General features: G+C 33.0%; 1 protein-coding gene across 1 annotated transcript in view; it reads right to left on the reverse strand.

The window, feature by feature from the left end:
• WDR63 (WD repeat domain 63) overlaps nucleotides 1–17,909 on the reverse strand; it is a 120,225-nt gene extending 102,316 nt beyond the window's left edge. The window contains exon 1 of the mRNA XM_031969398.1: nucleotides 17,806–17,909. The gene's annotated coding sequence lies outside the window, so the exon portion shown is untranslated. The remainder of the gene's footprint in view (nucleotides 1–17,805) is intronic.
• Between the last annotated feature and the right edge of the window lie 223 nt (nucleotides 17,910–18,132).

Raw genomic sequence — 18,132 nt, forward strand, 5'->3', positions numbered from 1 at the left:
TTCGGTTGGCTTATTGTTTTTCATTTTTAAAGTACAAAATCAGCTGGAGTTTTTCTTTATTATTGACATAAGCACTTCATGCTATAAATTTGTCTCTACATATGACTTTAGCTGCATTCCTTATACATGCATTTGCAGTCATATATTTTAGTTTGCTATTTTTATAATTTCCTCTATCATTTAATAAACCTTTAAAAAATGTTCCACATGAGTCTATATCAATAGTAACAGTATTATTTAATACTAGATTGAATTATTATTGCATTATGATCACAAATCTTGTGAATAAAACCTATGCTTTTCAATATTTGCTTAAATCTTCTTTGTGACTCAATATGCGAACAATTCTTTTTGTGTACATTCAATATGTGCTCTAAAATGATGTCTTTACATTTAATTATATTTATATATGTAATATGTAGGTACTAGTTTTAATACATTATTCAGCTCGGCAATTTCTTAATTTTTTGCTGAATTTAACAATTATGATAATGGGATACTATCATTCCCTAATGGTAGTGATTTTTTGAGCTACTTCCCCCTCACCCCACAATGCTTGCAGTTTTTTCTTAAAAACATTTATGACATAAGTATGTGGGTATATGATACACATCTGTCTATCCATCCATCTATCTATCTACTTTGATGAATCAGTGATCTCAGTGATGTAGGTCCTTCTTCCAATAGTGCAGATCACCACATGTAATGTTCTGGTTTGCTTTCTGGAGGTCTTTGGACCAGCCTTCATTTCAGCTGAGAATCACAATGAGAATAGCCAGAGATAAAATCTAAAAGTCTTTATTGTCTCCTTTCCTGGGGCCCGGCTAACTTTCTGGAGGCTCTCGGGAATGGGTCTTAGTTTCAGTAGAGGAATGCAGGAGCTCCAGCCTCCAGTTCTCTGTCTTCTCCGAATCCTCCTCTAGGTCTGACTCTGACCTCTTAAATACTTTATTACAATTAAATCCATTCATCATACTGAGTATAAGCCAATGTTGTAAGATTAATTCAATCATACTGAACCAGAGAACTATTAATCACCATGGTAGACTAGATAACCATTGTGTAATAAATTCCACTGAGTTAACACCTTGTAGGAAGAATCCTTGCCTAAGTATATTTCTCCAGAGTTCTGGCCCATTATAACAATACATCAAATTTTCCTCTTCTATGTGTTAGTTGTGTTCTCAAAATCTTACATAAGAAGTCCACGCAACATACTGAGGACTTTCATCTGAGTCAACATTTTGTGGGCACCACAACAGCAGATAAGCTTTTTGTCTATTAGCCACTTCTCTTTCTCTATGACCATTCTAGTTTCTTTCAAGCTTAATTTGGATTCCTTGTGGTAACTGCTTTACATTATCTCAGTTTCTGTATGAAGAAACAATAAAGTAAAATTTTGTACAATTAGCCAGTTTTACATAAGATATTATCTGCTATACTGTCCTTGTTTTGCCCATCATGAGAAGTCTGCTGTGATTTTTATTGCTGTTAGCCTTTCTTCTTGAAACTTGCAGAATTTTATCATTGTCATTGTAGTACTAGGATTTAATTATTATTATATGCCTTCAAGAACAGAATCTTGAGTTTTTCCTCACTGGATTCTGAGGATACAACTAACCTGTATATTGATATTTATTTGATGGATTGTAGTGTTCATATTCTTTTGTTTTCAGAAATTTCTTATAATGCCAGTAATTCTGAAATCACTCTCAATCTATCCTCCATGTCTAAGGAGGCTCTTTGTGTTTTCTACTTCCAACAACTGAGTAAATTTCTAATTTAGTTTTTCCACTTATATTTCCTGCAATTCTATTTTCCACTGTAATAAATCTATTATCAATTGATTCTAGTAATTTTGTTCAGGTTTTCTATTATTTGCTCCAAATTAAAAATGTTGTTACTTCCTCAGTCTCTTTTTAATCATCTTTCAGCCCTAGCTTTCTTTATTTTCTGATTATTAAATTTCTATAAACTTTTCCAATTTGCGTTTGTGATTTTTTTTAACCAGTGGGTTTTTAAACATTCTTTAAATGCATTATTTATACCATTTGAGAATGTTCTTTGGGATGCCTTGCATTTTTTATGTTTCTTATCTATATTGTGACTGACACATTAGCTGTCCTACAATATTTTAAAAATTGTATCTTTGTTCTGCTTTGCTTTGCCCATTTTATGTGTTGTATGTGGGTATGTGTTTTAAAAACAAATTATCTTATTTTTGTAGTTTTTATTGTTATTTTTGAGGGATATATAAAGATCATTCATAGATTATTCTTTGAAAAAAAAGGTTTCCCAATTAAATGTAAAAAAATTTTAACAATAATTTTGACCATTTTGTCCTGTGAACTTAACCTATTCCACTGATTGACTATTCTATTTCTTAGCCAGTACCAAATGGTTTTCATGATCACTGCTTTATAATATAGCTTTAGATCTGGCACAGCCAGGCCATCTTCATTTGCATTTTTTTCATTAATTCCCTTGAAATTCTTGACCTTTTGTTCTTCCAGATGAATTTTGTTATTTTTTCTAAGTCAGTAAAATAGTTTCTTAGGAGTCTGATTGGTATAGCACTAAATAAATAGATTAGTTTAGGGAGTATTGTCATCTTTATTATATTCGCTCGACCTATCCAGGAACAGTTGGTATTTTTCCAGTTGTTTAGCGCTGACTTCATTTGAGTGGAGAGTATTTTATAGTTCTGCTCATATACTTCCTGACTTTCCCTTGGCAGATAGATTCCCAAATATTGCTGTTGGAATTTTTTAGTGATGTTTAAAAATGCTGATGGATTTATTTTGTATCCTGCAATTTTGCTAAAGTTGTGGATTATTTCTAATAGTTTTTAGTTTATTCTCTGGGGTTCCCTAAGTGTACCATCATATCATCTGTAAAGAGTGATAATTTGGTTTCCTCATTATCTAATTTCTTTAATCTCTTTTTCTTCTCTTATTGTCAAAGCTAGCATTTCTAATACAATATTGAATAATAATGGTGATAATGGGCAACCTTGTTTCACCTCTGATCTTATTGGGAATGGTTCCAGTTTAATCTCCATTATATATGATGCTTGCTGATGGTTTTAAATAGATGCTACTAACTATTTTAAGGAAAAGTCCATTTATTTGTATACTCTCTAGTGTTTTTAATAGGAATGGATGTTGGATTTTATCAAATGCTTTATCTGCATCTATTGAGATAATCATATGGTTTTTGTTAGTTTGGTTATTGATATAGTCAATTATGCTAATAGTTTTCCTAATTTCCTAATAATAGTTACCCCTGCATTCCTGTATAAATCCTACATAATCATGGTGTATTATCCTGGGGATGACTTTCTAACAATAATTTTGAAAAAATCCAAGTTTACTATAAATTTTCCCAGTCTCCTCTTTTCTTTTTTATTTTGGCTGCATTAGTTTTGTTTATACAAAAGTTTTTTAATTTCATGTCATCAAAATTATTTGTTTTACTCCTAGATTATTCTTTTTTTTTTGGCTGGGAAGTTGGGGTACAGCTAATAAGTATTAAGTGTCTGAGACTAGATTTGAATTCAAGTTCTCCTAACTGCAGTGCTGGTGTGTTAGAATCCTTACAAAGTGTTAATTCACTGGAATTGATGGAAACAATGCTTATGTACTTAAGTTTACACCTTTGAGAGTTCACACATTAGCTCACATGTTAGAGTTCACAAGTCCGGAAGATTCACAAGTCAGGAACCCACAATCCCACTCTTGGAGGAGGAGTCAACTTTTGAGTTCACACCTCTAAAAGAGCATATAAAAGGACAAGCACTAAAGACTTTTGGCAGATTGAGAATGAAGGATTCGGAAGAGAAGAGGCTGAAGCTGGCAGAGGCAAAAGACTAGCAACAAGAGCTCTCAGAACCAAAGAAAGCTAATCAGTCTATTTTGGAAGAGACAAAAAAGGATTGTACTTTAACAGATGGCTGCATTTGAGGTGATTATTGATTTGAACTGAAACTAAGATTGCCTCCAGAAGCTCCCCAAGAAATCTGCTCACAGAGAATGATTGTATTTTTGAAAAGAAGAGAACACTACACTGGTGGTCTATCAAAGTCAAAGAAATTATAAAGTTTGAAATTCTTTCCCAAGACTCTATTAGCTACTGAGGTTATGATTTATGTGAAACCTTCCAAGATTAAACATTCTCTCAGAACAAACCATAAAGCTTTACACAGTTCATGACCTTGACATTCAACTAAATCTCCAGAAAGCATCCGAATCTTTATGGCTATCCTGACCCAAGACCATATTGTGATGTAGGGGTTACAGATCCATGAGTCATTAGTGTGATGTATCACATCCAATACTTGAAAAACATGGCAGACTAATTAATACATTCCTGCAGATAAGATCCCACTTGAGTAATTAATCCTTAACAGATTAATTAACTGATCATCAAATGGATGAATACCTTTTTATAACTTTAGAAGGATGGTATTTCTGTAGGTAAATCCTGGTTTTGTGGAACCAAAGAGCTATTTTCTAATACTCTGTAAGTATCCCTTGCTGAGTCAGTATAACCAGTAAGTAGAAATAAAGACTAAGTAACTTTGTAGGGCTGCTGTGACAATAGTTCTGTGACCTCTTTAGTGGGAGCTTGGGGGTACTATTAGATAGGGAAAACAATTGTTGATTGACTGAGTTCTTGCACATGACAGCATTGGAGATAGGAAGCTATGGGAGAGACATTATAGCAGTGTTTTCTTTTTTCTCCATCTACCCTTGATTTGAGGTGGATGGAGGAGATAATAGCCAGAGAGCAGTAGTTATAGAATTATATATAATATAATATAATGACATAATATAATATGTTTTAATTATATATTATGTATATATATAATTATAGCTATGTATTAAGAATGAGGGTAGTGAAAAGAAGAGAAAGGAAGAATTCTAACAGGAGTGGGAAGGAGGGGACTAGCTCCAAATTTGCTCCTGAATAGAAAACAAAATATCATTACAATAATGAAATTGGCCAACATGGCTAAATTATTTGGCTAATGGGGGAAAGCTCAGTTATTTAATTTGTAAGCAAGCATAATGTAACACATAGTTGCTAAATACTTTAGGTTAGATATAAATTCAAAACAGTAATTCTGACTCAGTTCAACTATCCTAGTAATTAAGTAATAAATCACATGAATATAAGAAACACATTCTTCTGAGATTAATCATATCACTATTTTTAGAAAAGCAATGTACAATACACTATATATTGAGTTACTCTGAAAGAAGAATTAAATTGGAAAAAAAAGAAAATTTGTTTTGAGTTCCATCAAATGATCATAATACATTCTCTGTTACAGAGGTCAAAAAAATGAATATCCTTGAAACGATAGGAAGGCAGTGTAGGCCTTTAGAGTTAGGACATAAAAAGAAATGGGAAGATAGAGAAAAAGGTGCTGAGAACAAGGTTCTACTTCCTTGTTTTGTTTACAATTAATGCAACTTCTCTGTTTGGTCTCCATTATTAAAGGGCCAAGGCTGTCATGGCATCTTTCTATTTAGAATTCTTTAAAAATATATAAGATAATCATATGTTAAGGTTGAGGTTGGTCCTACTTGAAGGACCAGTGCTAAGTGGATTGCATGAACTGTTACAATTTCTCTTTTCTTTGAAATTTTATATTTAAGTATATAAGTCCTGGTTTAAAGAGACAGTAGTGAAAATTATGTATTAATGACTATTTCTCACTTAGTTTACATTATGATTCTAGGGAGGAATTTACTTATTGATTTTTAATTGACGATCATTACTAACATCTTAGCTTTACACTCTCCCTTTGTTAGGCAGTTTGATCTGTTAGGGTATAGATTCTAGTGATATGAAAAGAGGTTGTTAGAAGGCTAATAGGCCAGTTCTTAAACTTAAGACTTAAATGCAGAGTAAGAGTTTATTTTTATTTCATCTTTGGTCACTAGGGAACCCTAAGAGATTTTGGAGAAAGCGAGTGACATTATCAGACATCCTCTTTAGAAAACCACTTAAACAATTGAATAAAGAATGGATGGAAAAGTGAAGAATATAGATGTGGAGTACAATTTAGAAGGTTTATTGGTATGGCCTATGAGAGGGCCTGAACTAGGCTAGCAGCCTTGAGAATGGAGACGAGAGGAAGAAGGTAAGAGATATTTTGGAAGTCAAATTGAAAAGATTTTGCAGCTGGTTTGATAGTAAAGTAAGGAAAAGGAAAAAATTAGGAGATGATTCTAAATTTGGAAACCTAGGTAATTGGAAGACTGGTGTTGCTGGCCACATGGATGACAAAAGTACCATTTTCCGGTAGATAAATGTTCAAAGGATATGAACAGGAAGTTTTAATAGGAAGAAATCCAAGCTATCAACAATCATATTAAAAAGTGCTCAAAATAACTAATAATGAAAGAAGTGTAAATTAGAACAGTTTTGAGATTCTATCTCACACCTAGGAGATTGGAAAATGTTACAAAAGAGGAAGGTAATTAACTTTACTTTTGAGGGACTGCCTCATACTCACATATGCAATGTTGGTAGAGCTTTGAATTGGTCTAGGAAGTCTGGAAAGCAATTTGGAATGATGTCCTAAAAGTTACTAAACTGTATCTACATAGACATACAACTATTAGGCCTATAACATAAAGAAATTCAGAAGAAAAGGACTTGTATGTACAATAATATTTATAGTATTCTTTTTGAAGCAATCCCAAATTGGAAACTAAGAAGATGCTTATCAACTTGTGCTTATCAACTTGAGAATGACTAAATAAAATTTGGTAAGTATAATGGAAAAAACTTTACAGTTGATTATAGAAAAATAGACATTTTAAATGTATTCTTTTCAGGTATAATATATTATGCTAATATATGTAATACATAAGGCATAATATAATAATATTTAATAAGGGAACATAGAAATATAGATTTAAAATTAATTGGAGACTAAGTAAGCCTAATCTTAAAGAATGAGTGGGTTAAAGAACAAGTCATAGAAATAATAAAAAATTTTATTAAAGAGAATTATAATAATGAGACAACATACCAAAACCTAAAGGATGCAGTGGTAATCAGAGAAAAAAAGTGTATCTCTAAATTCATGTGTCACTAAAATAAAGAGGAGATCAATTAATTGGATATGCAATTAAAAAAAAAAACTAGCAAAATAACAAATTAAAAATTTCCAATCAAACACCAAGTTGGAAATCCTAAAACATATAGGTAAGATTAATAAGACTGAATGTAAGAAACCATTGAATTAATAAATAAAATTAAGAGTTGGTTCAATAGGAAAAAATAAAATAGATAAACCATTAGTTAATATGACTAAAAAACAAAAAGAAGAAAACCAGATTATTACTATTAAAAATTAAAAGAGTATACAACTAATGAAAATAAAATTTAAAAATATTAATTGGAGTTACTTTGTTCAATTACATGCCAAAAAATTTAACAATTTAACTAAATAAGATGAATAATTACAAAAATATAAAAGGCTTAGATTAACAGGAGAGGAAATAGAATAGCTAAAGAAAACTAAAAGAGAATGAACAAGCTATAAATGAACTTCCTAAGAAAAAAAGCAACAGGACCAGATGGATTTACAAGTGAATTCTATCAGACATTTAAAGGCCTACAAATTGCAGAATTAAATAATTTGGAATAACAGGCCAATAAGAGTCCTACACCAAACTCCTTTTATGAAATAAATATGGTTTAGATACCTAAATCAGAAAAAGCAAAAACAGAGAAAGAAAATTATATACAAATGTCACTAATGAATATAGGTGCAAAAATCCTAAATAAGATTAACTAGAAGACTACAACAATATATCAAAAACTATACATTGTGACCAAGTGAGATTTATGCCAGTAATGTTTTAAAATTAAAAAAAAATTATTGACATGATTAATTATATAAATAAAAAGTAGCAGAAATCTTAAGATTATTTCAATACTTGCAAAAAAAAAAAGCTTTGGACAAAATGCAGCTCTCATTCTTATTAAAAACACTTGAAAACATAGGTATAAAGGGATTTTTCTTAAAAATGATAAGAAGTATTTACCTAAAACAATCAGTAAGTATTATTTGTATTGGGGATAAGCTAGAAGCTTTTCCAATAAGCTCGGGATTGAAACAAAAATACCCATTGTCACTAATTAGTATTGTATAGAAATACTAGGATTAGCACTAAGAGATAAAAAAGGAATTTAAAAAATCAGAATGGGGAATGAGGTAATAAAACTCTTTTTGCAAACAATATTATGATATACTTGGGAAATTCTAGAAATTCACATCAAAAATTGAAACAATAATTTTAGCAAAGGAGCAAGATATAAAATAAATGCACATAAATCATCAGCATTTCTATGTATTATCAACAAAACCCTGCAAAAAATGATAAGAAGAGAACCCATTTAAAATAATAGTGTACAGCACAAAATATCCAAGAATATACTCAGTAAGAAAAATACAAGAATTTCATGAACATAATTATAAAATACTTGTATGCAAATAATAAATAATTGGAGAAATGTTCATTTTTAAAGGATGAGCAAAGCCAATATAATAAAAATGACAATTTTTCCTAAACTCATCATTCAATGTCATTCCAATTAAAATTACCAAAAATTATTTCATTGAGCTAGAAAAAATAATAACAAAATTCACTTGGAAGAACAAATGGTTAAAAATATCAAAGGGATTAATGGAAAAATGTAAAGATTTCATAGTATCAGATCTTAAACTATATCATAAGGCAATAATTATCAAAACTATCTGGTATTGGCTGAGAAACAGAAAGGCGGATCAGTAAAACAGAAATTTTGCGTCTAACAAATGTAAAAATTTAAGCTTTGGGGATAAGAATTCACTATTAGGCAAAAATCATTGAGAAAACTGGAAAACACTCTGGCAGAAATTGGGTATACCCTGATATACCATTTACCAAGATAAGGTCAAAATGAATACATAACCTAAATATAAAAGAAGGTATGAGTAAATTAGAGGAACATAAAGCATATTATTTATAAGACTTAGAGATAGCAGAATTTATGAAAAGATAGAGAGCATTATGAGATATAAAATGGATAATTTTGATTACATTAAATTAAAATGTTTTGGACAAATAAAAACAATGTAGCTAAGATTAGAAGCAAAAAAAAAAAAAAAACCCACCTCTATAGTCAATTTTTCAGATAAGAAGCACATAATTCAAATATGTAGAGAACTTTGTCAAATTTATAAGAATATGAATCATTCCCAATTGATAAATGGTCAAAGGATATAAACAGGAAATTTTTCAAAGAAGAAATCAAAGTTATATATAGGCATATAAAATGTTCTAAATTATTTTTGATTAGAGCAAAGCACATTAAAACAATTTTGTGATACCATCTCACACCTATCAGATTGGCTAAAATGGTAGAGGGGGGGAAATAATAATTCGTTCTAAGAGTTTGACAGTGAAAGAAGAGAAAGACATAAAGACCTTTGACAAATGTCTTCCTATTTTATCTTTTCCTTCATTTTTACAATCAGAGGGTTATTAATCAAAGTTGTATCTACTATTATGTATCTTATGTCAAATTACAAGTGATATATTACATAGCATATTATTAAATGTTATCTATTTTAAAGCATCTTGTAGGTTATCAGCATAAACATCAAAAACACTTTGTCAGAGTAGAACTTTCGACAAGGCATTTTCATCCAATGAATTAGATGCTTTTTATAATCAGCAAACAACAAGCATGTAAGGGGGATATTGTATTAAACTTTAAGGTAAACCTTTCAGTTAATTTCATGATTTAAAAACATGGTCATTTATGATAACATGGTCAGCATGTTCCTTTTTTGAACTTTCAGTAGGTTTGCAGATTATTTTTACAAAACAATTGTAGTAACTAATCTTGTTTCTATTTTTAATGAGATTACCAAACTTGTAGATCAGGAGAATGCCGTAGGTAAAGCTTACTGAGATTTTAGCAAAATTTTAGGCAAAGTTTATCAATGCTTCTTTTATGGACAATATGGACAAATGTGCACTCAATGATTATCCAAATAAATGATTCCTAAATGAACCGAATGACTGTTGCTGTTAATGGTTTTAATGGTTTGTCCATTTGGAAGAGTATTTCCAGTGCAGTAAACAAGGAAATGTACTTGGCCCTATGCTATTTTAGTAAATTTATTAATGACTTGGATAAAGGCAGAGACAACATATTTATCAATTTTACAGATGACACAAAGGTGGGAAGGATTGTTAATACTTTAGCTGACAGAATCAGGATTTTAAAAGATTTTGACAAGCTAGAAAAAAATGAAAAAATCCATAACAATGAAATATAATTTTAATGATTCAAATAAATAATATGCTTTCTAAAAGTAAATAACTGAAATGGCATAGAACATAAGAGGCTGCCCCTGGAATTAGGAATCAATTGATCAATCAACCAACAAGTATTTTTTAAATGCCTACTATGTTCCAAGCAGTATTCTAGGCACTGGATTTACAATCTCGATCTTTAAAGAACTTAATTCTACTGGAAGAAGTTCAAATTCTGATGGATGGGTAACTTTTGGGAAGCATCCCAGCAGTAGGGGGTACTTCCTCATGAGAAGTTCCCTAAACAGATGAAATCACAAGTTCAGACATTTTCTCTTCCTTTCTCCAAAGAAGCAAACAGACCCTAAGAGCTTTGTCTTAGTCTAAGAAAAATCAGTTTCCAAAATATGAAAAGTAGACATGGCGAAGTAGCCATTCATTTGAAAAATATCTAGGGGCCTTAATGAAATACAAGATCAAGCTGAATCAGCAATAAAATATGGAAGCTAAAAAAAGCTAATATGATATTAGATTACATTTAAAAAGACATGACTTCCAAGACTAAGGAGATTCTCATCCCATTGTATTCTATACACTCTTTTTCTCAGTATCTTTACGGTATTAACAACTATTGAGAATATATCCAAAGAGTTTTTATTTATATGGGTTACATAATAGATAATTATCATAAATAGAAAGAAAACTAATTTTGAATTTGTAGACCCTCTGAAAGGATTTCAGAGACCCTCCAGGATTCACTGCACCACACTTTGAGAACCACTGACATAGAATATAAGTTTCATGAAAGTAGAAAAAAAATTTTTGCATTCCAATTTCTAGCAATTAGCACAATCTCCTGAGCATAGGAGGTCCCTAATGCATGAATATCAGATTGAACTGGACTGGACTGGACTGAATTGCCCTGAATTGCCCTTGCTAGACCACATCTGGTACATGTTTATCTCTGAGTACATTTTAGGAAGGATGATGATAAATTGGAAAATGTGCTTAGAAGAACAAACAGAGTGAAGGGCTTCAAGAAACTAAGGATATGAAGCCTAAAGAAGTAAAGATTTAGATCAGATGTGACAGCTACCACCTAAACTCTCAGCCTCAGTTTACCCATCTGTAAAATGGGTATGATAATGACTCTTACTTCATAGAACTATTGTATCAAGGGAGATAACATATGTAAAGTACTTTGCAAACTTTAATACATTATGTAAATTCTGCTAATATTGGCATTAATATTAGTATTATTTCAGCAATCTGATGAAACCCACAATCAGAAAAATGTTTTGGTTTTTTTTCGTGCATATGTAATGGAGGGACTAGTACATGTGGAAAGTGTCTCTAATGGTGAGACTCTCTGGGGATCCGATATCCCGCTTCTGGGAATTGGGATGACATGGAATGTGGAGAGTCAATGAAGCATACATAGACATTCCATAGCTGGTTCCCGCTGGCTGACCACATGATGCAGGTGCCACAGCCTCTGAGACTCTCCATCTTCTTAATAAAGGTTGTCATCTTCTTTTGATTTTTCATTGATTTTTTTTAATGACAGCTATTTATTTTCAAAATATATACACAGATAATTTTTGACATTCACCCCTACAAAACCCTGTGTTCCCACCCTCAGTTGGCAAACAATCCAATATATGTTAAATATGTGCAATTCCTCTATACATTTTCCCACACTTATCTTACTGCACAAGAAAAATCAGATCCAAAAGGGAAAAAAATGAGAAAGAAAATACAAGCAAACAACAACAAAGAGTGAGAATGCAATGTTGTGATCCACACTCAGTTCCCACAGTTCTCTCTCTGAGTGCAGATGGCTCTCTTCATCACAAGATCATTGGAACTGACCTCAATCATCTCATTGTTGAAAAGAGTCACATCTATCAGAATTGATCATCACATAATCTTGTTGCTGTGTACAATGTTCTCCTGGTTCTTCTCATTTCATGTAAGCTACCTGGGTTCATGTAAGTCTCTCCAGGCCTTTCTGAAATCATCCTGCTGGTAGTTTCTTACAGAACAATAATTTTCCATAACATTCATGTACCATAATTAATTCAGCCATTCTCCAACTAACGGGCACCCACTCATTTTCCAGTTTTTAGCTACTACAAAAGGGGCTGCCACAAATATTTTTGCACATGTAGGTCCCTTTCTCTCCATAAAGATTGTCCTCTTCGTTTACTTTTTCTTTGCCTGATTGCTCTTGATGGAATTTGATGACTACTTCCCTCGTGGTGGAGCTTGGGAGTTCCAAAGTGCCTGCTCAATGTTTCAGTTTGGTTTTAGTCAGTTCAAATATCAAAGCCCTGAGGAGCCAGGAGTGACCTTCAGGACCCCAGTGCAGTGGTAACTCAGACAAGGACCTGTGCAACAGCCTTGAGTCATGATCTTGGTGAGATGGACTTCAATTACATGGACAGCTACGTCTTGAGATGCTTTAGGGAACAATGGTCCCCAAAGCACTGGGAGAAATATTTGTACTTTTTTCTTTCTATATGTTGGAATTAAATATCCCTTTGTAAAAGTTACTCAGTGTTAAGTGGTTAAAGAGAACTGGATTATACTCACTGACCCCTAACAGTAGGTGGGAGGAGGAGGAGGAGAAAGAAAGAGAATACAGCTAGAAAGAGCTTGTGCCAATGGCAGTAGAGATACATCAATCCTTCAGAGGTCTTCAGAGGACCTAGACTCTTTAGGGGCAGATGCAGCAGTCCTGGCTCAGAGACAGCCAGTTAGAGGAAGCTCACCATATGTCAGATAAAATACACAGAATTACAAAGGAAACCAATTATATAAATATAGTTATCACAATATTTTTCAAAAAACAAGTTACCGGACACCAGGTTAAGGACCCCTACCTGACAGCGATTTAATTCTGTTTACAGGTTTTGGAAGCAAAGGAAGTCAGTTTTCCAATAATACATACTAGGACATTGGAAATGAATTAAGGGTGAACAGCTTCAGGAACACTGTAGACTTTTCTCATTTACAAATATTAATCAGCTTTCTGTGTCAAAATTATTGACCAGGCACCAAGGGAAAAGGAAGCACAGTTTGTACCGTTAGCTTTAAAGGTCATGAGCATTCTTAATTAACAGCCAGAGCCTCTAAGTTGCTAGGAGCCATAAATGAAGAAAGTTCATTAAATGAATACAGTGTGATGCGTGTTGTCTAACCCACTGTGAAAAATGACTTATTTGGCAGCAGACTGGGTCACTTTAGGACACATTTGTATTTTAGAGAGATTATCGAGTTTACTGCAGCACCTGCATAGAGAAAAATGAAAATGACCTGTTCTTAATGCTTACTAGCAGAGTTTCAACCGCAATGCTTATTTATCCAAAACTTCATTTCCCATCCAATTTTTCAATTGTCATTGATCACTTGAAAATACATTACATGTTTAAGATAACTCTCCAGGAATTATAGATGGATTTGCTGAAAATAAATTAGAAAGTTTTTATACACGTCATGCATTTTAGTTATTTGAGGTTGTTTCTCCTGAGTTTATGATTAATGAAATTATCATGGCAAAAGCTGAGAATGCTGGTTATCATCTCACTTAGCCTACTACTCTAGCTAAGAAATCAACTTTTCCCTCTATTCCCACCTGAATTCTAAGAGTTGCAAAACTGAATGAGAATAAAATTTCACTTCTTCACCAAAGAAATATTCTTCTTTTTATTAAGGATGCACCATGTTTCCAGACACTATCACTCTTGACCCTTTCCTCTCACTCACTTAATCCAATCAGTTGCCAAATCTTCCCAATTCTACTTCCACCCATTCTCTATGTCAATAGCCATCTCCTAGTGGACGGCTTACCATCTCTGGCCTGGCCTGCTATAATAGCTTCCCAAGAAGTATCTTTGAAGTCTGTGACTCCAAATTTATTTTCCATGCTAACAGTCACAAGTGGGAGGGAACAAAGATCAGATGATGGTCTGGTAGTCGAAAGAAGGAGGTTTGGGTTTATCTCATGAATAATTCCAAATTTCAGAAATGGATTCTATTCTTTTAAAAGAAGGGGGAAATCCTAAATAGTGTGCCTTTTAGAGAGACACCTGTCTGTCTCCTGGATTTGGAAAGAGCATTTGTGAAGGACTAAAGCCATGACATAGGGAGGTAAGGGATCTGGATCTTGCCTTCTGTTACTATCATGAATTATTTGGATAGTACAGATCCAATGGACAGTGGACAGTCCCATCAAACAACCCTTTACTTTCAGGGAAGTCAAATTCCCAGGATGGCAATATAAATTTGGGGAACTTCCTTTGGTTCTCTTCCAAGGAAAGCAAACCACAGTGTGTTAATATGAAGCAGGAGCCTACTAGGTTCCTAAGGGAAAGGAGGATTCACTAGAGAGGTAGAAGAAATATATCAAATATATATTGTTGCACATCTATACATAAATATATAAACACATATGTGTTACATATATATGCATATATTTATATATGTACATATGTATAAAAAACATATTGCTATGAGTCCTTTGAAAGTTTTTTCCTGAAATTCATTTATGAATTCCTAAAGACAACTTACATTCTCTTCATTTTATATGGGGATGCAAAAAAAGACTGTTTTGTATCCATTATATATATTGGGGAAATTAGGTGGTACAGTGGACAAAAACTGGACCTAGAGTCAGGAAAATTTAAATTCAATTGCAGTCTCAGACACTAGTTGTGTAACCCTTCCTAAGTCATTTAATGCTTTCTACCTCAGTTAACCCTTCTATAAAATGGAGATAATAATAGCACCTACTTCCTAGAGTTGTTGTGAGAATAAAATATATATGTAATTGCTTAACATGAGACCTGGAACGAGGGAAATATTATATAAATATTTATTATTATTACTTAAGTGCTCATATGGAGATTGAAGTTCCTATTACTTACATATGTAGAGATCTAAATACAAGTTATATTCAGAAATTTTTCACAAATAAATTCTGAGTGGGGCCATATTTAGCAAGTGAAACAGATTCTGGGCACTGCCCCCAGGATTGTACCAGACTGGGAAAATCCAGGATTCAAGGAACTGAATCACAAGTTTTATCAATAATACAAAGCAGAATAGGACAAATTAAAAAAGAGAGATTAATACCAAGTGTTCCACAAGGTCAATCAACAGAAAGTATTTATTAAGTGACAGTTATAGACCAAGCTCTATTCTAAGCACTGGTGATACCAGTACAAAGAATGAAAAATACTTCCTCACTAAGGAGCTTACATTCTCTGAATAAGGAAAGATTAATTGATGCAATATATAATGAAGAAGTCATTGTAGGCTTTTGAATAAGAGAATTAAGGATAAAAATCAAAATTAATTAATCATAAACATGATTAACTAATTAATTGATCATAAATTAATTAATTAATCATAAGCATTTATTAAGCACCTGCTACATGCTGAGCACTGTGCTAATCACTGGGGATACAAAAAAAAGGGCAAAATCCATCCCTTCCCCTCAAGGAACTTAAAATCTAATAGGAGATAATGTGCAAAAATACATTTATAAAGCAAACTATATACAGGATAAATAGAAAATTATTAAATGAGGGAAAACACTGGAATTAAGAGTACAGAAATGCATTAAGATGTTTTCTAATGCATTAAATAGAGCCACATTTAAGGTGATCACTAGGAGTTTTTTTGGTAAGGATGTTCTTTTGAAAGGTAATCCATTAAAGAGACAAGATCTTGACATGCTGTTGAAAGCCTTATGTAGCTGGTCATTCTTTGAATGGTTTCACGAGGCTTATCATCAGGTACATTATACATTTTTATTTTTAATAAATTGGTGCAACCAAAAAAAAAAAAAAAAAAAGAAGAAGAAGAAGAAGAAGAAAACCTGCTCGCTCTTGCCCCGAGCTAGCAGCAGCTAATTGGTAACTAAAGGGATCAATCAACTAATTCTGGCAGAGCCTGTGCTCTCGCCTGAATTATCCAGGTATTTTTTTTTTTTGACAAGAAGAAAACTGGCTCAAAGACTGGGCAGGGGGCTAGAGGCGTTTCATTCTGTTCTGCTAATATTTTCCTTTTTTTCAAACCATATACACAGAATTCAGGGATACAGAACAAAAATTAAAGGACTTTGAGTTTGATTCTATATAAATACAGAGATCCCAGGGAACTATTTCCTGGAAGATGTGAAATTTACACTGTCTGTGTTTCTAATATACATTATTCATGTCTCAAATATTTATCAAAGGTATCCTTCTCATCAAACCCAATGGCCTTTTCTCAGGTCTCAGACTTCCTTGATGCATCTGTACTATTTGTTGTTGTTATTCAGTCCTGTCCAACTTTTTATGACCCCATTTGGGGTTTTCTTGCAAAAATACTGGAGTGGTTGGCCATTTCCCTCTCCAGCTCATTTTACAGATGAAGAAACTGAGGCAGGCAGAGTTAAATGACTTGTCCTGAGTCATATTGCTAGTGTTTGAATTTGAACTTAGGTCCTCCTGAGTTACTTTACATAGGTCAGTTCATTTGATCTCCACAAAAATTCTGTGCTATGTCATCATCATCATCATTATACCCTTTTCACAAAAGAGAAGTTAGAAAGAAAGTGCCTAATGTCACTGAATTAGTATCTAAGACAGGATTTGAACTCAGGTTGCTGTTCCTCTACCCTGCCCACTATTTCACCCCATTATCGGGTATATTAAAAGCATGTGCTAGAAAGAGTTCTGAGACCTGGATTCAGACAACCTGATTCCAGGTTCCAATTCTGACATTTCTGAGAAATGGAGCACAGAAAGACTTTTGAGTCTCAGTTCCTTCATCTGTAAAATAGAGGAAACAGTTTTTACAGGATTTACCTTGCAAGGATCTCATAAGGAAAAAAAGATATAACCACAAAGTTCTACATAAATGTGAGTTAATATTTATCAATGCTAAATTAATTAAAGCACACATCCCTTCTTTCTGTGAACAATGGAAAAACAACTTCTCAAGAAATGAAATGTGGTTGATTGAACTATTTGTTGAGAGTGTCCAATTATTTAATTTTAAAAACAAAAATAAATATTGGTATGAATGCCTTTAAATGGTCAGAGTAAACATAAAAATACATTTTTTTGACTTTACATACATTATCTCCTCTAATCCAGTAAAGTGTTACAGATTATCTCCATTTTACAAACTGAGGTTCAGAGAGGTTAATGGCTTGCCCAGGATCACACAACAAATAAATGTAACAGAAGGTCTTTCTAACCCCACCTCAGCATTTGATCCACTCCATCAACTAGATAATATTAATAACTGTAACTTATTAAGTTACATTCTTAACTTAGTTGGATACTGGGAGAAAAGTACATTGGGAACTTTAAAGCCCTTGTAAAAATTACATTGTTTCTTTAAATTATCCCTTAATTTTTTGTTTTGTTTTGTTTTAAGTTTTTTAGGCTCTCCCTTCCTCCCATGAAAATTCCCTTACCTGAGTTACTACAATTGAGAGAAAAGAAGTCTTGTTAACTCCTTGGAGAAAACTCTCTGGGTAGACATGCCCCAAACAGTCAGCCTCTGGCCGTTGCTAGGACGCATTGGTTGCTAAGAAAATAGGGGCGTGTCCCACTGGTACCACTCCTTGGTCACTCAGTGACGAGACCTTCAAGAGGAGATTTCTGATTGGTTGCTATCGCCCAGACAAGGGTCAGACTACAGACTAGGACTACGGTGCCCAGCATGCAATGCGAGCCACCGGGCTGGTGTTTGTTAATTGCAAATTATGGCCAGTGAGACTAAGTGCTTTCCATTGATGGAA

Source organism: Sarcophilus harrisii, chromosome 4 (genome assembly GCF_902635505.1).
Source record: "Sarcophilus harrisii chromosome 4, mSarHar1.11, whole genome shotgun sequence".
NCBI lineage: Eukaryota > Metazoa > Chordata > Mammalia > Dasyuromorphia > Dasyuridae > Sarcophilus > Sarcophilus harrisii.